Source organism: Fukomys damarensis, unplaced genomic scaffold (genome assembly GCF_012274545.1).
Source record: "Fukomys damarensis isolate Sample0158 unplaced genomic scaffold, DMR_v1.0_HiC HiC_scaffold_15, whole genome shotgun sequence".
Classification (NCBI taxonomy): Eukaryota; Metazoa; Chordata; class Mammalia; order Rodentia; family Bathyergidae; genus Fukomys; species Fukomys damarensis.
The window spans coordinates 2,422,597-2,449,591 of record NW_022900927.1 but is presented as its reverse complement, the minus strand read 5'-3'; the positions used below and the strand labels follow the sequence as shown (position 1 = coordinate 2,449,591).

General features: G+C 40.7%; 1 long non-coding RNA gene across 1 annotated transcript in view; it reads right to left on the bottom strand.

The window, feature by feature from the left end:
• Positions 1–637: 637 nt before the first annotated feature.
• LOC104865460 overlaps positions 638–26,995 on the bottom strand; it is a 27,512-nt gene continuing 1,154 nt past the window's right edge. Inside the window, exons 2-3 of the long non-coding RNA XR_781162.2 lie at positions 23,411–23,622; positions 638–1,173 (exon numbers count right to left, since the gene is read on the bottom strand). This is a non-coding gene — a long non-coding RNA (uncharacterized LOC104865460). The remainder of the gene's footprint in view (positions 1,174–23,410; positions 23,623–26,995) is intronic.

Genomic DNA, 26,995 nt, shown 5'->3' with positions numbered 1-26,995 from the left:
CTATGCTGTGAGGTGCCCCTGGCACTATGGACAGTGGCCCCGGAAGACCCAGGGTCAGATGTTCCCTGGCCACCTCGTTCCTAGCCTTCTGACCGCAGGAAGCACAACCTTCCACCCTGCCTCATTGCACTCATCTTGGGGCCTTTGCTGGGGGCTAGGACGACGCCGACCCACCTGGATTGGCCGCTGGGTGCACACCTCCAAGCTTTCGGGACTCGAGAGGAGGAGGCGAGGCAGGAAGCTGCGAAGGCCTGTGCGTACCTGGCTCTTCTGCAGGTAAATCTGTGGTTTCCAGGGGCTGAATTCACATCTCACCTCTACCAGCCTGTCCATCCTGGGAAACTGCAAAACACTTGAGAAACCTGAGGACGGGGGTGGCGGCTCACCACGTGTCCAGGGTAGATGTTTCCTTCTGATCACTTCTTTCAGAAATAAACAAACGAGGCCTGGCATGGTGGCTCACGCCTGTAATCCCAGCACTCAGGAGGCTGAGGCAGGAGGATCGCTGTGAGTTCGAGAGCAGCCTGGACTACATACTGAGTTTCAGGTCAGTCTCAACTACATAGTGAGACCCTGTCTCAAAAAACCAAGAAACAAACAAAATAGAACAAACGAATAGCGCCGAACACAACTGCAGCAGGAATCAGCAGAAAGTGTGCTTGCGAGTGTGTCTGAGTGTGTGCACCGCAGGATAGGCTTATAGTCAGATGCCCCGGAAAGTTCCAAGGGACATGAAAATGTAGCTCCTGTGAGCCTCTCAGAGCAGCCACCCTCCCCCTCTGGGAGTTGGACCGCAGCAAACCCAGAAGCCGTACAGTCTTTACTGAAGCAATGAGGCGCTGGATATTTCTCCACGTACAAAGGGGTTTCATTACTTACTTATTTTATCCATACAGCATTTGTGTAGCATTAACTATCCAGAAAACAGCACTGACCATTTATTTACCTGAAAGATAGGAAAGGGTGCCGGCTAGATAGTTCAGCCTCTTTGCAATTTAGGAATATGCTAAGGGCATTTTATGAAACAGTGAATTGAGGAGGGGTCTTGCTATGTTGTCCCGCTTGGCTCCAAACTCTTGGGTTCAGCTGCTCCTCCTGTCTCCGTTTCGTCGGTAGCTGAGGTTACAGGCGCACAGCACCGCGCTCAGCCATTTCACTGGATTCTGGTAATCACTGCATGATTAAGAGAAAGAATTGACAGATTTAACAAATAAACACACAGGGCACTCACTCAATTTTGATTTTCAGATAAACAAAAAAATATTGCCTAGAAGGTACTTATACTAGAAAAATTCATCTGAATTTTTAAATTTAAATTTTATCACTACATACTTCAGTACATAATGATTACATTCGTGGGGAGTTGATCCATGTACAGAGCACATCCTGTTTCATTTTTCCATCTCCTTTCCTTCCTCTCCTCCCTCCCACCATTTCTTGGTCCCTTCCGTTTTGTAGGAGGTCCATCTCCTCGTGTCCTAATTTTTAAAGTTTGCTCTTTAGTTCGTTTGTGTTTTGGGTTTCTCCCATAAGAAAAACCATCTGATATTTAAGCTTTGAAATTTGAATTTAACTGACCATATCATATTTTATTTGGCAATTCTATAAAAAAAAGTCAGGCTGGACCCTGTCTCAAAAAGAAGGAGGAGGAGGAAAAGGAGAAGGAGGAAGAGGAGAAGAGTATCGAAGAAAAGACCACTTTCTCCTGAATGAGTGTGTGTGCGTCACTGTGTCTGAAATACCCTGTCCGGGCTGCTCCTGGACGGCTCTTAGAACCATTCAGACACCTTCGGGGTACAGACAGGGAGAGAAGACTGCCTGCTGTGGCTGCTCTCTGGATGTGACAACTTGCTGCTCTTTACTCTTTGCTATGTTTGTAATAACTCGTCCTACAGGGTTCTTCCAGGCCTTATTTGCCATAGCAAATTACATAAATATGTGTACAGCAAAACTATTTGGGAACTTAGAGTGTTCCTGACACAGAGATAGATACGACAGCCCCCCTGATCTGATCATTACACCTTGCATATGCATTGAGATGTCACATTGTACCCCACATGTATAATTATGCATCAATTAAAAATAAAAATATATAAAATTCTCAGAAGAAGAAATGATTGCATGCTGCTATTTGGAACAGATTATAATATTCCAATTGTGTCTGAGAAAAGATTTGGTACCAGGGATTGAACCCAGTGATACTTTATGAGCTCTATCCATGTGTGTATACTCCTGCCTCAGCCTCCCTAAGTGCTGGGTTTGCAGATATGTGCCACCATGCCCAGATTGTTGTTGCTTTTTAAGCCAAGTTTCTGAATCAGGCAGGTGGCATTGTTGTACTTAATGTTAAGATGAGCATCCTGAATTTACTTTTTAAATGCTTTTCTCACTGTTCTTAAGAAGTTTTTGAGAATTGCCCTTATTCTAGGAAATTAGTATTTATTTTTGACTTCGCACTAAAGAAGAAAGTTACATTTTTATGTGTTTTAAAGCCACCTTCTTTACATATTTTATAAAGGAGTATTTAGCCAATATATGTATTGAAAATGTTTATAATTACTAGCAATAAAATATTGGAAAACTGCCTAAATTAAGAAAAAAGATAACAGCTTCAATGACATTCTAAGACTTGAAATACTTAGTGATAAATTTAGCATAGTACAGTCTAGATCTGTACCAAAACCAAAACCCAACATGAAGATGAAAGAAAACAAAAATGCCCAAAAAACATTAATAGGGAAACTAAAAACCTATATAAATGGATATATATGTTATTTATTGTATATACATATATAATCTTCATGGATTGGTAGATACCATATTGCTAGAAATTATTTTTTTTAAATCTGACTTTGTAGAAACTGATCTTGCTAAATTCACTTATTATTTCTAATAGCTTTTTTGAAGGTTCTTAAGGATGTTTTTTACATACAAGACCATGGAACCTGCCAATGAAGACACCCTGACTTCATCTTTCCTAATGCATTTACATGATTTCTTTTTGTTGTCTTATTGCTAGGACATGGTTAAATAAAATTTTAAGAGAGACTTTCTGTGCCTATCTATATGATGGAAATAATCATTAATCATTGATTGTTATGCTAATAGTAGTTTTAATATAAGCATACTTTATCAGGTTCAAGGAAGTTAGTTCCCTTCAATGACTACTTCACCAAGGATCTTTGTTTATCTTGAATGAGTGTTAAATTTTTTAAATGCTCACTGCATCTTTGAGATGTTTGTTTCTTTTCCTCCTTCTAGCACAATGAACTACCTAGTGAACTAATGTAGTGAGCTAAGGTAACGATAATTTGTAATGTCAAACTCACGTTACATTGTGGAATACAGACTACATGAGCATATTTACCTAATTACACATAATTGATTTTAATTATATATAATGAATTTCATTTCAGATGTTTGCTTCTGTGAGCAAGTGAGAGTTGGTTCTTTCTCTTTTTTTGTTTGTTTTATGTAATGGCTTTGATTTTGGTAATAGTATAATTTTAGGCTTAGACAAGAGTTGAAAGGAGTAGCTTCCTTTTCTGTTTCAGAAAAATTTTACATAGTGTTGTTTTATGTCTTCCACAAATATTTGATGAAATTTGCTAGTGTTATCCTTGAGCCTGGAGTTGTCTTTGTAGGAATGTTTTAATTATAAATTGAAGTTAATTTATTCAATTTATTGCAATCTACTTCATTGATTTCTGCTCTTTTATTTATTGATTTATTTATATATACCAACCAGGGCTTAATTTGCTTACAGATTTGGCCACAATGTTCATCAGGCAAGATGATGTGAACTATGCTTTTTCATTGTGTACGGTTTCTTAAGGCAAGGGCCAGTGCAGGCCAGATGGGGTTCTGAGTGAAGAGAAGGGGTTATGTGGGCTACAGGCAGCCAACACTGTACTCGGATGATTGGTGGTGGTGACACTGAGCCTTCCAAGTCCCATCCCAGCCATTCTTTTAGCTGATTAAGAGGCTGGCTACAAAAGCAACCTTGCTCCAGCACTCTAATACTCTCCTGACCCCTAGATGATGTTGTTATGCCAAAACAGAGATGGGACAGAATCTGGTTTTGCTGCTGCTCCCAACAAATGACAGAGACTACTGCATGGCCATACCTCAGACTACACAACTGCAATGCCCAAGAGGAGTCAGAGCAGAAGGGTGCAGCCGTTGTGAAGCACTTCAAGATGTAATCCCCAACTGGTGAACCCAGGCTGAGCAGGGTTCTCCCAGAGACCCGTTCAGGCCTCACTCTGAAGGCTTCAGAAATAAGTTCCAACCAAAGCATGACGAGCTGTTAGCAGCGACGCCAGCACTGCCTTGTTAGTTAACAGGATGCACAGAGTTGTTGGCATGTTTGCTACCACTGGTTTACTTATGGTGAACTTACGTAACTTTGGCCAAGTAAGTTTCTTTCTCTCTTTCTCTCTTTGTGTGCACGTGTGTGTGTGTGTGTGTGTGTGTGTGTGTGTGTGTGTGAGTGTGGCTGGGGATTCAACCCAGGGCCTTGCACATACTAGGCAAATGCTGTGCCACTGAGTTACAGCCTCAGCTCAGCCCTCAGGTGAAGTAAAATATTTCTGATGGCTTTTCTAGTAATATCATTCCCATTATATGATGGCTTGAATACAAACCACATACATATTCAGAGTGTAATTGGCTGTTGGTTTTACAGTCCCTTGATACTCATTCTAGTGAGGTGTGGTTCCTAGGGAAAATCAGAATCAGTGTTCGGCCAGGAGGGGAAGACGAAAGCAGAGAGGCACCAGTGTCCCCCAGGGCAGCATTCAGCCCCCTGGGGCCCTGGCCAGGTCAGCTCATGTGTCTAAGATGCCCAGTGGCTTCTGATGCTCAGCCACACACAGCTCAAAAATGGGGTGACAGTGTTTTCCCCAGGGAAGTCTGCACCCAAAGTAAGAGTCCTACAGTTTCACCTCGTGGAGGAATTGGAATCAGATGGTTAGTCTTAAAAACAAAACAAAACAGGGCTGGGGATTTGGTTCAGTGGTTCTGCCACCTGCTTTGCAAGCTTAAGGTCCTAAGTTTGATCCTGGGTACCAAAACCCAAACAAACAAACAAAAAACCCCCCCAAAACAAAACGGAAATGCCAAAATTTATCACTGTTGATAAGTGTGTAAGAAAGCAACAGCAGCATGAGGTCATCAGTGGAAAATCAGCTTTGGCTGGTGATCTGAAAAGGGGTTTAAAAGAGTATAAAATTCATTAAAACTCTGCAAAATGGAACATTAAAGTATTGAAATGCTTCTGTAAGGTACTAACAAACAGTGCCCCTCTCTTAGGACCTCCTCTCCTAACCCCCAGTAAGAAGGGGTCAAGGCCCAAGGCAGCTGAGAGCTTCTAGAATGAGCCATAGGGCCAGGCTGGGCTTCTCCAGCACAGTTTTAAGGACCATGCCTCATACATTACCCATGGAATTTCAGTTTCACCTCTGGAATCGACCAGATATATCTTGGAGCCAGGCGTGGTGGCGCATGCCTGTAATCCCAGCACTTGTGAGGCTGAGGCAGGAGGATTGCTGTGAGTTCAAGACTAGTCTGAGCTACATAGTGAGTTTGAGGTCAATCTCAACTACATAGTGAGACCCTGTGCCAAAAAAGCAGATATGGTGAGTTTTGCAACATCGCCCCAGCTTGGACTCAGAGCCCCTCTGCTGCATAGCCTGGCCCATTCTACTGGCCTGCTCTGGAGCCATGCCTTTTCCAGCGGGTGCCACTGATTGGTTCCAACTCAGCACCAGGAGGGTAGATGTGCAGGCACTACTGAAAACACTCACCCCAGACCCCTGGCTCTTAGATGCCCTAATTGAGCCAGTCCTTGGACTCACTCTGCAGAGGCATGGCGGGCTATAAAGGGTGGTGATTTATCCTATTGTGTTCCTGATTGTATTGATTGGGATAAAGGATAGGGATTGATTTGATGAGTTGTTTGCTCAATTATGAAAATGAGAATGTCTATGAGTCATTAGAGAATCAAAGGCTGCGATGAAATGATATCAGGAAGATTTAATGACCCAGAAATTGAATCAAGGGCAACCCAACAGCAAAAATAAAGATGAGAAAACACTTAAGAAAGCCACAAAAACAGACTTCCAGTTCACCAATGGCAAACAGTAGGGCAAAGGAGGATGAAAAGTCTGATAGTGAACCTCCAGGATACTCAGAACTCACAGCACAGGAAGTAAAAAAACTGATCAATCAAGCTCCAGAAAAATTCAAAACAGAAATTGTTTCCCAGATAGCCATAGAGATGGTGAGCAAAATGAAAGATATGATTCAAGACTCCAGAACAGAAACTGACAAAAAAATAGACGAGCTTAGGAACATAATAGAAACCATGAAGGCCCAGAATAAGAAAGAAATGGAAACAATGAACACCCAACATAGGAAAGAAATGGAATCCATTAAAAAGATTCAAACAGATATCCAGGAGATTAAAAACTCTACTGAAAGTGTACAGAACAGAATAAAAGAATGCGAACATAGAATCACAGATGCAGAAGCTAGGATTGCAGTCAGTGACCATGAAAAGAGAGGTCTCTTAAAAACAGTAATGGAGCATGAGAAATCGATCCAACAACTCCTAGATGATGCAAAGAAGAATAAAATAAGACTGATAGGAATCCATGAAGTACCAGGAGAAAATGCAAATGACTTAAAAAAGATATTCAAAGAATTAATGACAGAAAACTTCCCAAACAGAGGGAAAGAATTAGACATACAGATAAGCGAGGCATATAGGACATCAACTAGTCACAATCAAAAAAAAAAAAAATCTACACCTAGACATATAATAATCAAGATGCCAGAAACCCAACAGAAGAACAAAATACTACAAGCAGTAAGAGAACAGAAACTAATCACATGTGAAGGAAAGCCCATCAGAATCGCAGCAGACTTTTCAACACAAACCCTCAGGTCAAGGAGAGCCTGGAGTGAGGTATTTCAAGTCCTAAAAGAAAACAACCTACAATCAAGACTGATGTATCCTGCAAAACTCTCTTTTAAAAATTGATGGAGAAATAAGATACTTCCATGACAAAGAACACTTGAGAAACTTCATGAATACTAAACCAACACTACTAAGAATTTTAAACAATATCCTAGAAAATGACAATGAAGATCACAACACCAGGAGGTCCAACAGAGCAAATCAAATAGCCAAGGCTAGAAACTAAAAAGAGAGGACAAAAAATAAAAAGAGTCAACAAAAGGACAATAACATGACAATAATAAGTCAGTACATATCAGTTATAACTATCAATGTCAATGGCCTCAATTCACCAATCAAGAGAAATAGATTGGCAGAAAGGATTAAGAAGAAAATCCAACAATATGTTGTATACGAGAAACTCAGCTAGTGCAAAAAGAAGCCCATAGACTAAAAGTGAAAGGATGGAAAACAATTCTCCATGTGACAGGAGCCCAGAAAAAAGCAGGGGTAGCAATCTTATTCACAGACAAAGCAAATTTCAAACCAAAACTGATTAAGAGAGACAAAGAAGGCCACTACATCCTTGTAAAGGGAGCAATCCAAGAGGAAGAAATGACAATCATAAACATATATGCACCAAATATAAATGCCCCCAACTATATAAAACAAATATTAAGTAATATGAACCAAATAACCACTAATAAAATTGTAGTGGGGAATCTAAATACCCCACTATCACAAATAGACAGATCATCTAGGCAAAAAATCAACAATGAAATACTAGAACTGAACTAAGCTTTTGAATGCATGGACTTATTAGACGTCTATAGAGTGTTCCACCCCACAAAATCAGAATATGCATTCTTTTCAGCTGCACATGGGTCATTCTCCAAGATAGATCACATACTAGCTCACAAAATAGGTTTGAATAAATGCAAAAGAATTGAAGTTATTCCCTGTATATTATCCGATCAAAATGCAGTTAAGCTGGAGATCAATAGCATGAGAAACTGTAGGAACTTCACAAACACATGGAAATTGAACAACACTCTCCTGAACAATCAATGGATCACAGAGGAAATTAAAGAAGAAATCAGACAGTTTTTACAAATGAACGAAAATGCCAATACAACTTACAGGAATCTATGGGACACAATGAAAGCAGTTCTATGTGGAAAATTCTTAGCACTGAATGCCCACATTAGGAAAACAGAGCAAGCTCCAATAAACAACCTAATGATGACTCTTAGACTCCTAGAAAAACAAGAGCAAGAAAAAACTAAAGCTCACACAAGAGAGGAAATTATGAAGTTTAGAGCAGAAATCAATGCAATGGAAACTAAGAAAATGATACAAAAATAAATGAATCGAAGAGTTGGTTTTTTGAAAGAATAAATAAAATTGATAAACCCTTAGAAAACTTTATCAAAAAAAGGAAAGAAAAGGCTCAGATTCATGCAATCAGGAATGAAAAAGGTGAAGTCACAACAGATCCCACAGAAATCCAGAGGATCATTAATACATACTATGAGAACCTGTACTCTAATAAAATGGAAAACACAGAAGAAATGGACAGATTTCTAGACACTTATGAATTACCAAAGTAGAATGAAGAAGATAAAAACATTTTAAACACCCCAATTACAATCAGTGAAATTGAAAATGTAATTAAAAACTTACCAACAAAGAAAAGCCCAGGTCCTGATGGATTCACTGCTGAATTTTACAAGACATTTAGAGAAGATCTACTGCCATTACTCTTCAGACTTTTCAATGAAATTGAAAGGGAAGCAATACTTCCAAATTCATTCCTGGAAGCAAATATCACTTTGATTCCCAAACCTGGGAAATATGTAACTAAAAAAGAGAACTACAGGCCAATCTCCTTGATGAATATAGATGCAAAAATCCTCAATAAGATACTAGCAAACAGATACAGAGGATAATCAAGAAGATCATACATCCTGACCAAGTCGGATTTATTCCAGGGATGCAAACTTAAATCAATTAATGTAGTACACTATATTAACAAAGTCAAGGACAAGAACCACATGATCCTCTCGATAGATGCAGAAAAAGCATTTGACAAAATTCAACACTCATTCATGATGAAAACTCAGCAAAAAATGGAATAGATGGCCTATGTCTCAATTTAATAAAGGCTATCTATGCAAAACCAATAGCCAACATCATATTAAATGGCCAAAAACTGAAAACCTTCATGTTAAAATCAGGAACAAGACAAGGATGCCCACTATCACCACTCCTCTTCCATATAGTTCTGGAAACATTAGCCATAACAATTAGACAAGAGGAAGAAACTAAAGCAATAAAGATAGGAAAGGAAGAAGTTAAATTGTCATTATTTGCTGATGATATGATACTCTACATTGAAGATCCAAAAAACTCCACCAAAAACCTTCTAGACTTAATTGACAGATTCAGTAGAGTATCTGGATACAAGGTGAATACCCAAAAATCAATAGCCTTTCTATACACAAATAACAGACAGACAGAAAGAGAAATAAGGGAAAAAATTCCTTTTACAATAGCATCCAAAAAAATGAAGTATCTGGGAATCAATCTAACAAAAGAAGCAAAAGACCTCTACACTGCAAACTGCAGCACTCTGAAAAAAGAGATCGAGGAGGATATAAGAAAATGGAAAGATATCCCCTGCTCCTGGGTAGGAAGAATCAACATAGTGAAAATGGCCATACTACCAAAACTGCTATACAGATTCAATGCAATGCCAATTGAAATTCCAGCACTATATTTCACAGAACCAGAAAAAAGAATCCAAAAATTCAGTTGGAACCATAAGAGACCTAGAATAGCAAAAGCCATCCTAAGCAACAGAGACATGGCAGCAGGTATAACAATTCCCAATTTGAAACTATACTACAAAGCCACTGTGATAAAACAGCATGGTACTGGCAAAGAAACAGACCTGAGGATCAGTGGAAGAAATTGGAAGACACAAAAACAACTCCAGATGTACTCAGCTATGTCATCTTTTACAAAGGAGCTGACCATCCTCACTGGAGGAAAGATAGCTTCTTTAATAAGTGGTGTTGGAAAAACTGGATCTCAACCTGCCAAAGATTCAAACTAGACACTTATCTGTCGCCATGCACTAAATTAAAATCCAAGTGGATTAAAGATCTAAATATAAAACAAAAACACTAAGCTTGCTGGAAGATAAGTTAGGCAGAACTCTTGAAGACATTGGCATAGGAAAAGACTTCATGAACAAATCCTCAGTAGCACGGGAACTAGCAGAAAGAATCAACAACTGGGATCTCATCTTATTTAAAAGCTTCTGCACTGCAAAAGAAACCATCAAAAGAACTAAGAGACAACCTACATTGCGGGAAAAACTTTTTACCAGCTGCTCCTCAGACAAAGGACTATTATTTAGAATATATAAAGAACTCAAAACAACCAGCCCCCCAAATATAAAGACCCAATTCAAAAATGGGCATCTGAAATGAACAGACATTTCTCAGACAAAGAAATAAAAGCAGCAAGTAAATATATGAAAAAATGTTCCACATCACTGGTCACGTGAGAGATGCAGGTGAAAACAACACCGAGATTCCACCTCACCCCACAAAGAATGGCCGTTATCAAGAAATCACACAATAACAAATGTTGGCAAGGTTGTGGGGAGAAAGGAACCCTTCTCCATTTTTGGTGGGAGTGCAGACTGGTGCAACCACTATGGAAGTCAATATGGAGATACCTCAGAACTGGGACTAGAGGTTCCATTTGACCCAGCCATCCCTCTATTGGTTATCTTTCCAAAAGAATTAAAGGAGTCATACCACAGTGATATATGCGCACACATGTTTATAGCAGCACAGTTTGTAATAGTTAAAACTTGGAAACAGCCCATCTGCCCATCAGTTGGAAAATGGATAAAGAAGATGTAGTTTTTCTATAAAATGGGATACTACTAAGCCATAAAGAATGAGAAAGTAGGTTCATTCATAGGTAAATGGGTACATTTTGAGGATATACTCCTAAGTGAAATAAATAAGTCACACCTTTGCAAATACAGAATAGTTGCTCTGGTGTGAAAAACTGAAATAGTACTCAAGATCCTAAAGGGACAATTAGCAACATGAAATAGGAAGAAAAGGACCAAAGGTGTAGGGACAGTGAGAAGGACATGGAAATGGGAATAAGGGAAAAGGAAAAAATATGAGAAAATGTAAAAACAGAATTTGAAGGTGGGGAGGGGATGAAGGGGTGAAAAGAGGGTGGGGACAAGGGAAAAAATGAGAACCAAGACCTGGCATGCAAGATCCCAGTAATGAGTGTAACTGTACTGTCTACCTAGAATGCACCAATAAATTCAATTTAAATTTTAAAAAACAGATACATCTTGGGATACATCATGTCAATATTATTTACATAAAACAGTTTTTAGAATAACACTAATCCACATTTCATACTATAATAAATAAAACCTTATTGATTGTAGAAAAAATGCTTCTTAAAAATAAACATATCACACTCTTCTCATGAACTCTTGTAATGTTTTGTTTGCGTTTTTCTGGTACCGGGGATGGAACTCGGGTCCTGGCTCTTGCTGCAAGGCAGGCATCACCACTAGCCTAAATTCTTGGCCCCTTGCAGTGTTTCTCTAAACCTCTTTTCTCATCACTGGCCAAAGCTGATTTTCCACTGATGACTTCATGCTCATGTTGCTTTCTACTCAGTTCTCAAGAGTGATTAATTTTGGCATTTTTGTTTTCTTTCTTTTTTTTTTTTTTTAAATGAGTTCCCTGGGAAGAGCACCATCCCTCCATCTTGCTACTCATCATAAAGTTCTGGGCATCTGAAACATGCAGGCCTTCAGCCTCCTCACTGAGTTGGACCTCCCCTCCCTGCAGAGGGCTGAATGCTGCCCTGGGTGACACTGGCATCCCTCTGCTCCTGTCTGCACAGACACCAGCTTTACCTCCTGGTATTTCATTCAAAGGCTGATTTTTGGCTCTGAACGATCTTTGGCATTTCCCCCCTGTGAATATGCTTATCATTCTCCATCTTAGTTCCTGGCTCTCTCTCTCTCTGCTTTGTGCCAGCATGCACCTGCCATTTTTGCCAGAGCCCGAGGGGCAGAACTGGCATTTTCTGAACTATTTTCTCCAGAGATGCAATTTAGATACCAACAGCCTCTACTGAGTTAAGCCCCTCCATCAGACTGAAGCTGGGCAGCTCCCTTGACAAAATGAATGCTAAAAGGGCTAAGTTCATTTTGAAATCCAAGTGACACTAGTATATTAAAAACTAAACCTACAACATGAAAAGAAGGGAATTGTTAATTCTCCAGTCATATTTAAAGAGTCTAGAGTAATAATCTTAAACCATAGTTATCAATTGGCATTAGATAAAAATAATCTTAGGAAAGAGAAACTTCAGAGTAAAAAAAAAAAATAAATGAATAAACTTCCCTTGTTTGGTGCTTTCAGAAGATTCGCAGTGGTTTTGCACAAGGCTATCGGGTGGACGAGAAGGGATCTGGGGTATCCCTGCCAAGAGGAAAGCCAGTGGGGACGGTTGAATTGGATGGCAGGGATAAGGTCAGCAGCAGAAATGGTCACTATTGCAGGCCTTCTCTGTGTGTATTTATTCAGCTTCATTCGGAAATTGCTAAGAGTCTATAAAATATGTTATGCTGTTGTTTAAGCGTTAAAGATAATTGTAGCAATACAAATTTTTCTTTTTTATTAAAAATAAAGCATGTTCATAACCAAATAATGAGAGAATAATTAATTATTACACTGTGTACTGTTGTCTTCAAAGTACTCAGTACAGGACATAATTGAAAAGATTTTTACAGAAAATAAACAGATAATAGCACAAACTTTTTTTCAATGAACTAGAAATCCTACTTTTTGTGTCCATTTGTGAATATATTCAATCATTTATTCATTCCATTGATTCACAATCAACCGGCTCATTACTGTGAGCATGAACCTGCCCGGCAGTTGGCACACAGAGCAGCACCCGAAGTTTAAAGTTTGAAGAGAATGTTTACCACATTTTGTTCTCATGAAGCAGAAAGGCATTTGCAAAGTCATAGCGTTGCTGGTGCAACTCAGTTGTATTACTTAGAAGTATATTCTCATTGAGGAGATTTGTATTTATTATCTTTGCTAAATATACTCAAATTTATTTCACTACTGTTTTTAAAAGAACAAGGCATTCAGTTGTATCTTTCCACTCTCTGTCTACTAAAAACCTGTGTCTCTATTTTGTTGGGGGCTCTTCAAAAAGGAACTGGCTAGGAAAATGGATATCTGTTGGTTTTAAACTGCCTCCCCCCGCTTAGTTGCCTCTCACTCTTTTGCAAAAAACGTGTGTGTGTGTGTGTGTGAGACATTCCTACACAACGTGCATAAAACACAATCCTAACAACTAGCCTGAAAACTAATTGCTCATTCGTCCTCTTGCCGGATAATGTAATGATCTCAAAAGACTTTACCAAAAAATAACAAATTTAATTTAAAAATCTTGATTAACTATTTTCTAGAATGAGGCAACACTTTATTCTACTAAATATAATACATTTCTGTTGTGCTGAGCAGATGAATTTGGATTTATAGACAGAGAAGGGATGGTGAAAAGAGAAACAAAAGAAAAAAGAAGGTTGGTCATTTAAAAGTTACCTTGCTTGTAAGACAGGGGCACAAGACAGAACAACAGAAAAATAAAATCTGCTTACTTCAGGTTACCTATTTTATATGCATTAAATTGGAAGGAACATCATGCCATTTGAAACTGCCCTAGTTTGGGAATGTGGTCGTTATTTTTCTTATGGTTTCTCAGAAGCTCAAATGATAGTTTGGGTCTGGTGACTGGGGCTTTGGCATTGATGACTCCATTTTGATTTTTACTTTGGTCTGTTGACCCTTACATGGGAGTTTCCTCTCCTATAATTTTTATTTCACAACTGCAAGTCCATGTATCCTGTCTTAATTTACCTACTACGATAGCCATAATTTAGTCTCTTTTTCTAAAAAAGCTTCAACAAGAGCTAATTTACATTCCATGAAATTCATCTTTTTAAAGTACATAAGTCAATGGGTTTTCATATACTCTCAGAATTGTACAATCACCAGTAGCACTTAGAGTTAGAACATTTCCATTGCCTTAGAAAGAAATTCTGTGCCCATTAGCAGTCACTTCCCTTTCTCCTTCATCCCAAGCCCTGACAATTGGAAATCTACTTCCGTCTCTATAGACTTGTAAGTTGGAAATTTTCAACTGAATTTCATCCTATGTGACCATATCTGCCATTTAACTTGGGTCCTATTACTTTCCCTGTCTCTACTTTCATGTGGAGTCATTTCATCCTGTTCGAAGACCACTTTTTGGCATTTCCTTCAGCACTGCTTTTCCGACAAGAGAATCAGTGTTGCTAGTTACATATTTCTTTCATATTTACAGACTATTACTAGACCAGGGTCCCCAACCCCTGGACCCTGTCAGCAACCAGGTTCCACTGCAGGAAGTGAGCTGTGGGCAAGCTCGAGAAGCTTGCTTTTTTATAGCTGCTGTCTCCCCGTGGCCACCATCTTGACTTGAGCTCCACCTCTTTCAGATCAGCAAGGGCCTTAGATTATCAAAGGAGCACGAACCCTAGGATCAACAGCTGTGTGCAAGGGGTCTAGGTTATACAATCCTATGAGAATCTAATGAAATACTTAAAGTTCATAATGTAATACAGTGGAAAAAAGTACAATAAACGGAATGTGTGTGACTCATCCAGAATCCACCTCCTCTCCTATCTGTGGAAAAACTGTCTTCCAAGAAGCCATCCTAAGTGCTGACAAGGCTGGGGACCACCAGAGTCGATCCCGGGAAGCCAATGGAGAGCCACCTTCCAGTTCTTCCCTGCTGGAAGGTAACTGTTCAGGGCCCCAACTTATGAGGGTTTGGATATGGAACGAGCCCCACGGGGCCCTGTTTCCCAGGCTTGCATGGAGTTGATGGAAATATTAAGAGGGCCTGGCAGGTGGTCACTGCATCACCAAGTGGGGCTCTCTCGGTGAGTCTCAGTCTCTTCTTTCCTTTGCTTCCAGGCCTCAAAGTAAGCAGTTTTGCCCTGCCATGTGCTCCCATCCAGATATGCTGCCACAGGGCCCCCAAAATGGGGCTGTGGTGGATGGAAGTCTATAAAACCGTGAGACAAAATGAACCTCTCTTTATAGCTGTTTATCTCAGGCATTTATATAAAGTGAACACTCACCCCTGCCACAGTTGATTTCCAGGGCACCATTCTCTAGTGAACCCACTCTCCTTTGTCCCCCTTGGCCCTTGAGACCATCGGTGCTGTGGTCTCCAGAGGAACAGGGGGCCCAAAGGTGGGGCTTGGGTTTTGCTTCTCTGGGCCTGACTTGGTCAATTGTAATAACCAGGTATTATAGGCCAATGCTGTACTGTTTCGTGTTCAATGTGGTTTCTTACGTATTTTCAAAGGAAGACTTGACTGGAGAAACATAGCCCTCCCATGAAAAGGAGGGGAGGTCTCCTTCACTTCATATGTCCATCGTGTTCCTATTTTCTCCAGGGAGCTCTACAAGGAAATCAGTTCCCTGTTTCCTACATTTCAGTTGCTAGAGGTGAAGCACTGACGATTAAGCTCCAGATTTTAAAGCAAAGCTATCCCCCAGATTTCTTTCAAAAATTCATTTTTTAAGGGCTGGGGATTTAGCTCAGCAGCACAGCACCCATCTGGCAAGTGTGAGGTCCTGAGTTTAATCCCCGGTACCAAGAAAAAATCTTTTTTATAGCATCAAGAAAAATGAAGTACTTAGGAATCAATCTGACAAAGGAAGTAAAAGGCCTACATATTGAAATGATAGTACTGTGAGAAGGAAGATCAGAGTCAATATCAGAAAACGGAAAGATATCCCTTTTTCTTGGATAGGCTGAAAGCACTAGTGAAAATGGCCAAAACTGCTACACCAATTTAATGCAATCCCAATCAAAATCCCAACAGCATATGTCACAGAACCAGAGAAAACATTCCTAAAATTCATACGGCATCAGAAGAGATCCAGAATAGCAAAGCAATTCTGAGCAGCAAAGACAAGGCAGGGAACATCACAATCCCTGATTTGAAGTCATATTACAAAGCTACTCTGATAAAAACAGCATGGTAAGCCGGGGATTTGGCTCAGTAGTTCTGGCACCTGTCTCACAAGCACAAGGGCCCAAGTTTGATCCCCGGTACCAAAAACAAACAAACAAAAAAACAAAACAGCATAGCACAGGCAAAAAACCAAAAACAAACACCCGCCCCCCCACCCCCAAAACCAGACCTGAGGATCAGTGGAACAGAATAAAAGTTGCAGAAACAGCTCCAAGTATACTCAGGTACATTATCTTTGACAAAGGGGCCAAATATCTTAGCTGGAAGAAAGATCGCCTCTTCAATAAATGGTGCTGGGAAAACTGGCTTTCCACATGCCAAAGATTAGACCTAGATTCATATCTCTCACCATGCACTAAACCAAATTGAAATGGATCAAAGATCTAAATATTAAAACAGAAACATTAAACCTGTTGGAAGACAGCATAGGTGAAACTCTTGTAGGCAAAGACTTTATGAACAAAACCTGGATTGTACAGAAAATATTATAAAGAATCAACAGCTGGGATCTTATCTTATTAAAAAAGCTTTTGCACAGCAAAAGAAAAAAAAAACAGAGTGAAAAGTCGAACCACTGAGTGGTAAAAATTTTTTCCAGCTGTTTCTTGGACAAAGAACTAATATCAAGAATATAAAAAGACTAAATAACAACAACAAAAAAATCAGATGCCCCCTCAAATTTAAAGACCCAATCCAAAAATGGAAATTTGGTATGAATAGACATTCTCAGATGAAGAAGAACAAACAGCAAATAAATATTTTTTAAAATGATCAACATCACTGGTCATTCAAGAGATACAAATCAAAACAATGCTGAAACTCTATCTCACTCCAGAAAGAATGGCTATCATCAAGAAATCAGCCAATAACAAACGCTGTCAGGGATATGGGGGAAAAGGAACCCTTCTCCATTGCTGGTGTAAGTGTAAACTGATACAACGCCTGTGGAATCAATTTGGAGAGTCCTCAAACAACTAAAACTAGAGGTTCCATTTGACCCAGCTCTTCCCCTTATAGGTATCTTTTTTGAAAGAGTTAAAAGCATCATACCACTCTGATAGATGCACACCCATGTTTATAGCAGCACAATTTATAGTAGCTAAATCTTGGAAACAGCCCATATGCTCATCAAAAGATGAGTGGATAAAGAAAATGAGGTATTTACATACAGTGGACTACTACTTTGCTATAAAGAAGGATAAACTTAAGTCATTTGTAGGAAAATGGGCACAATTTGAGACCATAAGCTTAAGTGAAATACATTGGACATACAAGTTTAAATGTCACATTGTTTCTCATGGGTAAAGAAGAAGCATAGTGGAGGCTAGATACTGGGAAGCAAGAAGAAAACGCTCAAGTGGAGGGGGAACAAGGAGGGGGAGAACAGGGAAGGGAAGGAAGGGAAAAGAAAAAAACGGAGAATGGAAGGAAAAATACTGGAAACAAAGGTTTTATAAATGGGGAGAGGAATAAGGGTGGAAGGGAAAGAGAACAGAAAAAAAGAAGATATGTATAGGTGTAAATTATCTATGGTGAGTGTGATCATCATGTATGACAAAATGAATAAATAAAGTTAAAGATAGAAAACTTTTTTAGATGAAGCTTTCCTGTGGTTTGCTAGTTCCTTTTTACCATCGATTCAGCTTCACAAGTAAATTTGAAAAGTCAAGCAGATTAATAAAGGGGAATAATCATGACTGATTACAAAAAAATAGCCAAATAACTGTGATGGTATAGTATGGTATATAGTTGTTTGGTAACCATGGCAAAGTATGAAAACTTGTCTCTGAAGCAATCATTTGACATTTAAGGCATGTGATGATAAAGATTAATATTTTGGAAAGAGAAATTTACATTTTCACAAAACAACTGGATCCTAGAAGTCAAATTGACAACAACAGAGAAGTCAGGAAAGTCAGGGGCAAAGGAGCGGTTCCTGGGCACCAGGAATTGAGGAGGTTTCTCACCTCCAGCCCACAGCTGCAGGGAGGCTGTGGTGGGCTTGCTCGAGTCAGTGCCGGAGAGGCAGATGACCACACTGGCATTTGAGATGGGATGTATACGTGGACAGAGATTGGGAAGGAGATGCATAATCACTGCTTAGTAGTAGGTTTTCCATTTTCCCATAATAGAAAGAAAGAGAAGTAGCACAAAAATTACTGAGAGAAGAGAGAAATGCGTTCCCTGCATCACATAATTTTCATCAAAGCTCCCTTCTACCGAGCACATATTGCCAGGGGTCAGACATTCTGCAGAGCTCTGGATTTAGCTCATTTAGTCTTCACAGTCGACCTCTGAGCGTCGGTCACAGTTTAGAGGCCTGGAAAGCAGTCCAGTCGCTATTTGGCAAAGCAACGCCTTGTTCTCCCTGTACATCTTTTTTTTTCAGCTTTAATTGAGTTTATTGGTACATTTTAGGGATGCAGTACTGTTACATTCATTGTTGGGATCTTGTACCTCTGCATGACAAGTCTTGGTTCTCAATTTTTCCCCTTGTCCCTGCCCTCCCTTCACCCCCTCTTCCCCTCCCCATCTACAACCACTTTATTTCCATCTTTTCTTTATCTCACATTTTTTTTCTTTTCCCTTATTACCCTTCCCCTACCCATCCCACCTTCCCTATACCTTTAGCCCCTGTACATCTTGCTCAAAAACCATGTGATGCAAAACAAGGCAATTAGCTCAGGAACAGGTGTGAGTAGCTGGAGAATTAAAATTCTACTGCTAAGGAGGAAATAGACTTCCATGGAATCTTCCTTTCCATAAACAACTTTGCAGGTAAACAATGAGGCAGGATTTTGCTGGCCAGGAAGGAATTTTACCAACCAGTAAAAAATTTAGCTGACCACTAAAAATTCTTATGGAACCATCTTTAAAAAATACTCCAAAGTACAAAAGGTGTAATCTTAGTCTTGATTAAAAATTTATCAGAAGTACATTTATTTAAATGAAAGCAATAACATATAAAGCTTTAAAAATGAAGGGCAGAAGGTAGGAAAACACTTTGTTTGTTTTGTTTTGTTTTTTTTGAGACAGGGTCTCACTGTGTAGTTGGGACTGACCTAGAACTCATTATGTAGTCCAAGCTGGTCTCGAACTCACAGAGATCCTCCTGCCTCAGCTCCCAAGTGCTGCGATTACAGGTGTGTGCCACAATGCCTGGCAGGAAAACACTTTGCATTTTATTTCTGTGGAAGGTGCCTTGCTGGGCACCCATGTCTCTCCCAGTCACATTCGGCCACTTAGGTACAATGGTTTCGACTCCCAGGCCAAGCCCTGGGCAGGGCAGCAGTGTGTGGAGAGTATAAGGTTGCCCCCGGAGTAGGGTGCATAGGTAAGTTTTCTTGGCACACAGGGCAAGAGGGTTTAGGGCACAGCATGACCCAGGGGTTTGCTATCACTTTCACACCGGATGTCATCTCTTAGTCTCTGTTACTTGAGTACTGAACAAAGAATGAAGGAAAAACATCAATACTTGGTCGTTTCCATAACGCAAGTCTTTCAGCAGACAGGGTCACAGTGCTGCATCTCAGAAGGGAGGCCTAATGCTCACTCTGTGCAGTCGGTTATCTGGTGGCTCTGCACTCTCGGACCCCTCTAACACTAGGAGCGGGAGAGGCTGAAAGCGCTGAAGAACCCGGAAAGGGAGAGGTGGGAGCCAAACAGTGGAGCAGGAATTTGCTCCTGCTCCGTCCTCCAACTGGAAAGCCACTTGTCCGAGGTGCGAAACTACTGAAAAACAACATCTATCACCACAGTACAGACCTGGCTGCCTCATTTTGAATAATACGGCCCCCCAAATGACAGCTGAGAGACATTCTTCATTTTTTATAAGCTTCAGTGAAGCCTTAAAAAGCTTCACTGTATCCTTGCAAATTAACTCACATATGGAAGAACAGTCTGAGAAATAAGGCCAGCAGCAGAGGGAGACAAGACAGGAGACTTATTTCTCTCAGGAATTTTTAAATTTTTATTTATTTTATTTTTGAGACAGGGTATCACTGCATAGCCCAGGCTGGCTTTGAACTCACAGCGATCCTCCTGTCAAGGGAAATTATTTATCCCCAGTTATAATCTGTATTTCTTGGCATAGAAAAGCTAGCATGATAGGTACGCCAGCTTCTTAAATAACACAGAATGTAAGCTGTGGCGTTGACTTACGCCGGGTGCTTTATTAGGGTCGTTTGTGCCTGAGTCCATTAATTTTGGCCGTCCCAGACACTTGTTTGCGAGGAGGACCTAATCAAGCTGGAGAGAATTCTGTGACTGGGATTGTCTCTTAGGAGTAGGGCTGGCTTTGGCAGTGGCAGCCTGTGCAGTCACAGGGGATTGTGCTCAGACAGTACTTCTGGGAGGGCTCCATTGTGCACCGCCTGAACAGCTGATCTCACCTGTAGCACCTGCAGCCATCAAGCTAAAGCCTGGATGGGGGAAAACAGGCTGGCTTAGAACTCACAGTGATCCGCCTGCCTCAGCCTCCCAAGTGCTGGGATTACCAAGGGGATTATTTGCTTCTAGGGTGGAAGTTAAATTACATAAGTGAAAGGAGGAAGTGGGCAGTAAATAAGGGTTGTTTTGAAAGGTCTGCTTTGCTGATGAAAGTCAGAGTTGTGTCTGGGATAGCTCTCCTGCTGAGAAGGGGACACCTTTATAAAAGGGAATCTATGTCCTACTCCTAGTCAGAAAGGAAGACAGCTTTCAGCTCAAAGCAATCCTGATGCCAAAGTGGCACACTCTGGTCTCAGTCACACTTTTAGTCTCCAGTTTTCCCAGAGGGCAGAACTGATACTGTGTGGCCTTGAGTCCACACTGTAACTCACTGTGTCAGATGGTGGTCACCCAAACCCCAGCAGACTCTCCCAGGACATTCCGGGGCCCCAAAGTCACTTTCCAGCAGCAAAGGCAAAGGCAGGTATCTCCAGGTAAGGTTAATTCTTCCCTCTACAAGGATGATGACCTCTGCCCACTTTTATCACTCAAATTCAGTCATAACGCCAGTAGTGGACAATGTTATTTCGTTTGATCCTGTGCTGGGGTCAACTCATTCTGGTTCACAACACTGATTTGCTAAATTCTTTGGTTAAGCAAAGCCACTATATAAACTAACAATTACATAAATTAGATTAACATGAAAATAACAAGCTAATCACTTACTGCTTTCATGTTAATCTAATTTATTAATATGTTCTGGATCGTATTTACTCCACCTGTATCCAGCTGGTAAAAATACCATAAAACTATGCATCCCTCCTTCTCCGTGTAGGTCACCTTGGTAGCATGGGGTCAACTATGGTGAGAATGTTGACACATAGCACAAGCTATGAATCAGGAATTCTTTTGTATTCTTTCACATAGAGAAGGATCTTTCTGCTGATCGAGCCTGTTACCAGTTGCTATGAGAGTACTTTGTAGGTTATGGCAACATTGGGTTAAATGGTAAATTAATTTGATATATAAAGTACATCTAGAGCTAATGAACCTGATGGGTAATTTTTCTTAAAAAATTAACTCTTCATACAAATCTATTTGTACACGTCTGAATTTAATTTAAAATGCAAATTTATACAATGGCATTTTAGTGCTTCCTCTGACATTTCATGTAAATTGTGGAGGTTGTATAAGAAACTAAAAGTAGATACTTTGATTTATATGTATTTACATGTAAAATAACATATGCAATTAAAATTCCATTCATGTGAAAATAGTGTCCTTTTCTGTTTGCATAACAATGTTAAAATTTAATTTCTAAGACTACAGATATTTACTTTGTAATGTTGCAGTACTCATCAAGAGATTCAAAACTCCTTGGAGAATTCTAGCAAGTTATTTTTATTGATGGGGTTCAGGACATATTATGCCCAAACACAGCCTTTTGAATACTGAGTATTTTTTAGCTGAAGGAATTCAAGAAATGGGAGCTGTGAAAAGGACTTTCTGACTTTCCTCTGAAATAAATCATAAGGCCAGTGTTAGTAAGATTTCCGTTACTATAATAAAAACCTGAGATAATCGATGGTAAAGAGGAAAGATGTTCTTTGGCTTGTGGTTTTCAGGGGTCCAGCCCATGACCAGTGGATACTACTGTTTGGGGCCGTGGTGAGGGAGCACATCATGGTGGGTGCACCAGGAAGAGGAGGGAAGGCAAGGGTGAAGAAAGGGAAGAGGAAGGTGGGGGAGAAGGAAGAGGGCAAAACTGTGCACCTCAGGGGCAGGAAGCCAAAGAGAGGGAGAGGCAGAGGCCTGGTCCCATGTCCCTCCGAAGGCCAATCCAGGGACCTTAACCCTCCCATGAGGCCCTATACCCTAATGCTCTATCACCTCCCAGTAGTGCTACTCTGAAGAACAACTTTTCACATTTATTTGGGGGACACCAGATCCAAAGTAGCAACCAGCATGAAGTGGGGCCCTCCCTATATCCGGAAGAAAGGAGCATTGTAATCTCCAAAGATGGTGGACACCAGAAGGGATCTGAATGAGCAGGCTTTGTGAAGTTCCCCAAGTTCACCATTCCTAGTTCATCCCCTTTTGGTCTTGTCCCATGTTCATGACTTGCTACTCTCCATCAAGTCATGTATGAAAACAATCAAGGCAATTGTGTTTTTGGGTCTTCATTTCCTTAGGAAGTTTTTTATGTCTTGTAAAATTATTTTATATATATATATATTTGTCTCAATCTATCTTTTGTTACACAGACCTAGCCAAGAAGCACAAAGGGTAGGAGAAAAAAGTAAAATTCCTCTCTGCAATCTGCTTTATTGCAAGGTACATGTTATGGCTTGTATCTAAATGTCCCCCCCAAAGCCTCATGTGATCACAGGTGGGGCTTTTCAGATATGGCTGGTTTAAGGATGTGTGATAATGGAACTGGTTTAGCATAGTTCTGGGTGTGAATAATGGAAGCCCCACCCAGGGTGTGGATAGCACTGACCATAGGCTTGTAGCCCAGATGGGGAAAGGTGGAAGGTGTGTTGCTGCTACTGCTGCTTCCTGCCTCCCCTGCCGTGGACTGTTTCTCCTCTGTGATGCCCTGCTGCCATGCTGCCCTGCCTTAGAGACAGTAGACTGTGAATCGAAACCTCTACAAACTATGAGTTATAATAAACCTTTCCTCCCTTAACTTTGAGTGTTGAGCATTTTGTCCTAGCAAGAAGAAAAGTAAGAAAAGTAACTGAGACAGTACCTGTATGTGCTTCTATCTTGTAGTAATATGCTCACAGAGTTGATTGCCTGAGTGACAGAAAAATGCAAGCTCACACATAAATTTTAGTGGTCTTTACCTCTGCTTCTGTGTCGATGTACTGACGTGGGCTTCAGGGACAGAAGAGGAAGCCAGTTTGCCCTCCTGTAGAGCCTGTCTTTCCTCTGGGACTGCGGCTACCACTTTAGCTCCCGTCATCACTGTGTCTTTGTCCAGCACAGCTGCTTGTTGTACTCTGCACCCACAGGCAGTGGCATGACTTAAATTTTCTTGATTTTTTTTTTCACTTTTCTGCAAGACCAAGTAATACTTAAATAACCAAAAACATTTTAATATAAATTATATTATCAATCACTTTGCTTGATTCCTGCTTTTGTAATATTTTATTTGATTTTCTATATAGGATCTATCTGAACAGAGTGTGTGATTGGCTGAAAAAGGCACAGTGGAAAATGTTAAATAAAATAATAAATAATAATAAAAAAAATGACTCAGTGGTTCTTGTTAAAGCATAGTAAGTCCAACTTCATCGAGGACCAACATGACTAGAATAGTTCCTGCTGTGGAAAAAGGAAGTAGGCTCAATTCTGAACTCAACATGGATGAGTAGGAATTTACAGCTACAGAGCAGGGGTGGGGTGGGGGGTGTTCATGAATGAAATATTACTGAACATTAGGGCTAGGAATGGTTGCATATGCCTCTAATCCCAGCTACTCAGGAGGGGCAGGCGGAGCTCAAGCTCAAGTTTAGACTAGCTAACTTAGCAAGATTCTGTCTTAAAATGAAAAAATGAAAAAGGTGGGGAATATAGCTCAGTGCTCCTTAGGTTCAAACTAAAGGAAGGAAAGATGGATGGAAGGAAGGAAGTAAGACAAGTCAGGGGTAGGAGAATAAACTGACCTAACAGAATTCTTGCTGTGACAGGCCAGGATGGTCAACATCACTGGAGGGAAATGGAAGATGAGCTACTACTGAGGGTGAGGGTGGAGGGTTATTACCAACCTGACCTAGCAGGATTCCTTGCTAAAACTGGATTTGACGAGAAAGTGTTCCTTTTTTTCAAGGGCCTAAAAAAAGGTTAAGAGGCCTGACCGAAGTTGGGCTAAGCAAAGAATTTTTGCCTGATGTTATTTGAAAATGGTTTTATTAAGATACTTTATTAAGATGCTTGCCCTTGATTTACTTTTACTTCTGTCCTCCTCTCTATCAGGAACGGGGTCCATTAATTTGCACAAGTGACTTAATCTGTATGAGCCTCAGAGAGACTCTTCTGTAGTAATTTCTCCTTTAAATTGCTCTGAATGGACAAAAGGTGTCTTAGAAGGTAGTATTCCCCTAATTACCAATCCTTTAAAAACAATCAGAGTCTAAGGAACAAGAATTAAATCTCATTTCCTTCCGGGCCCCTTTATTAGCCAAGATGAGTGTTTTGCATCTTAAAAGATAAGCAGCGGGCTTGATAGGCTGCTGTATCAGCCCTTCCACAGTTTTCCTTAATACAGAGAAGCATTGAATCAGGAAGCGAGGGGGTGGCAAAGGAACTGTCTAATTTGAAAAGTAATGAGGAAATTTGAGGTATCTCACAACAGATGCTTCTTGTCTCCCAAAGGAGTTGCCTCTAACCAAAGCAGTGTACACTGTGGACATCGTAAGTTGAAACATAATGAACACACCTAGCATCATAACTCAGCAACACTCACTCAGCTGCCCACCCTTGTGCAGTTGAGAGGCTGATCGCTACGTTAAGAACATGGAGTGTGTACTGCTTTCTCACCAAGGTAATGTTGAAGAATTATAAGTGGAACCGCCCTAAATCCTGGACCTTCTTCATTCTGAGTTTGTCTCCAATTCATCACCTGAAGTAAATGAAACGGAGATGCCACTGGACCCACTGGAGGCTGACACAGCGCTGTGCTCAGAAACCCACCTCCCTTATGGGGTGGGGGTGAGCTCTTTCTTTCCTGTGTCTCTGGGGTCTCAGCTGTCAGTCCTTCTTACGGTCCTGGACAGCGCTGAGCCTGCTCTCAACTAGGGAAGAACACGACTCAGAGGAGAAGGGGTGGGCAGGGCTGTGCCTTTTAGTAAGGTGACAGAAGGGTGACTTGAGGGAGGGGATAGTTTGCTGTCTATAAATATCTATTAAGAGTTGGGCAAAGTGACACATCCCTGTAATCCCAGCTATTGGGAAGGCTGAGGCAGGAGAATGCAAGTTTGAGACAAGCCTGGGCCTTGTCTCAAAGCAAACAAATACAAAGGACAGAGTGTCACTCAGTGGAGAGTGCTTGCCTAGCATGCTCCAGGGCAAATCCTGGGTTCAGTTCCAGCCTCTTGAAAAGTCTATTATCAGAGTCACCCTTTTGGGTTAAGATTCTTGTCTGGAAACCTATTAATTATCGGTAATTGATGCATTAGCCTATCCATGATAGCGTGTTACACCCAGCACAATCTGGGCGGGACAGTTACACTGGTTTGTATGGTGGTAACAGGCACACAAGCACACACAAACACGTACACTCTCCTGGCAGTTGTGGTCATCCAATAATCCTGCTTAGCACATTGTAGCAAAAATTATATCCTTAATATATTTTAATTATGTGACAAGAAAAAGCTGTAGTATGCTGTGTGAGAGATTTAGGTATGTGTATGGTCTGGATATTAAATTTTTTTTTTTTTTTTTTGGTTTTTTGAGACAGAGTCTCACTATGTAGTTCAGACTGCTCTGGAACTCACTATGTAGCCCAAGCTGGTCTCGAACTCGCAGCAATCCCCCTGCCTCAGCCTCCCGAGTGCTGGGATTACAGGCATGCGCCACCACACCCGGCTCTGGATATTAAAATTTAACAAGCATCAAAAGGCTTGAAAAAAATATAAAAACCATCAGATGTTCAGGATTCCCAGTTTCAGTTGTCATTTACTTTCATTTTTATAAAGAACAAAACAAAACAAAACAGAAAAATGAAAGTGAAAAGGGTGAAATATATCTCGCTTTGGAAAACGCTTGTATTAATTAGCTTTCAGCCGCTCTGATATGTCCTATTAAAACAACAACAAAAACCGCCCGAAACCCAAAAAACTGGCTGTTGTCTTCACCCAACAATTTTTGCTTTATATTTCATTGAAACCAATCGGCTTAAGAATTTTGATAGGCTAGGAATAAAATGTTTTTAAACTCCCAGCTAATCTCATTAAGGAAGCAAGGGATATTTACCAGGGCCCTGAGTGAAAGTTAATGATTTTTGTGTTCTGGAGAAATGCTGGTGATCACCAGCCTGGGATACATAATGTAATTCACTCACATAATACAAGGAAGTTTAGCAGCCCTTGCCAAAGGCCTTAGCGGAGGTTTCTGCTTTTGTTTGGAGGGGTTATGTTCTCAAATTCGGGCTGACTGAGCAGGAGCTGTTCAAAAGCCCAAGGCACCAGGGACTAATAATCGGATCCAAGAGATCCGCCTAGCTAAGAGGAGAAAGTCATTTGCCGGGCACCTCCCGGGTTGTCTAGGAGTTAAGTAAGCGAGGAGAAATGTTCCCAAGCCCAGTCTGGTCCCTACCCACCCCGGCCAGGCCCAGTAGGGCAGCCGCGTCCTCCCCTCCCCAGCGTCCGGCCCGAGCCCGCACCTGTGGTACCAGGCAGGGGGCGGGTGCAGGGCTCCAGGGGAGCAGG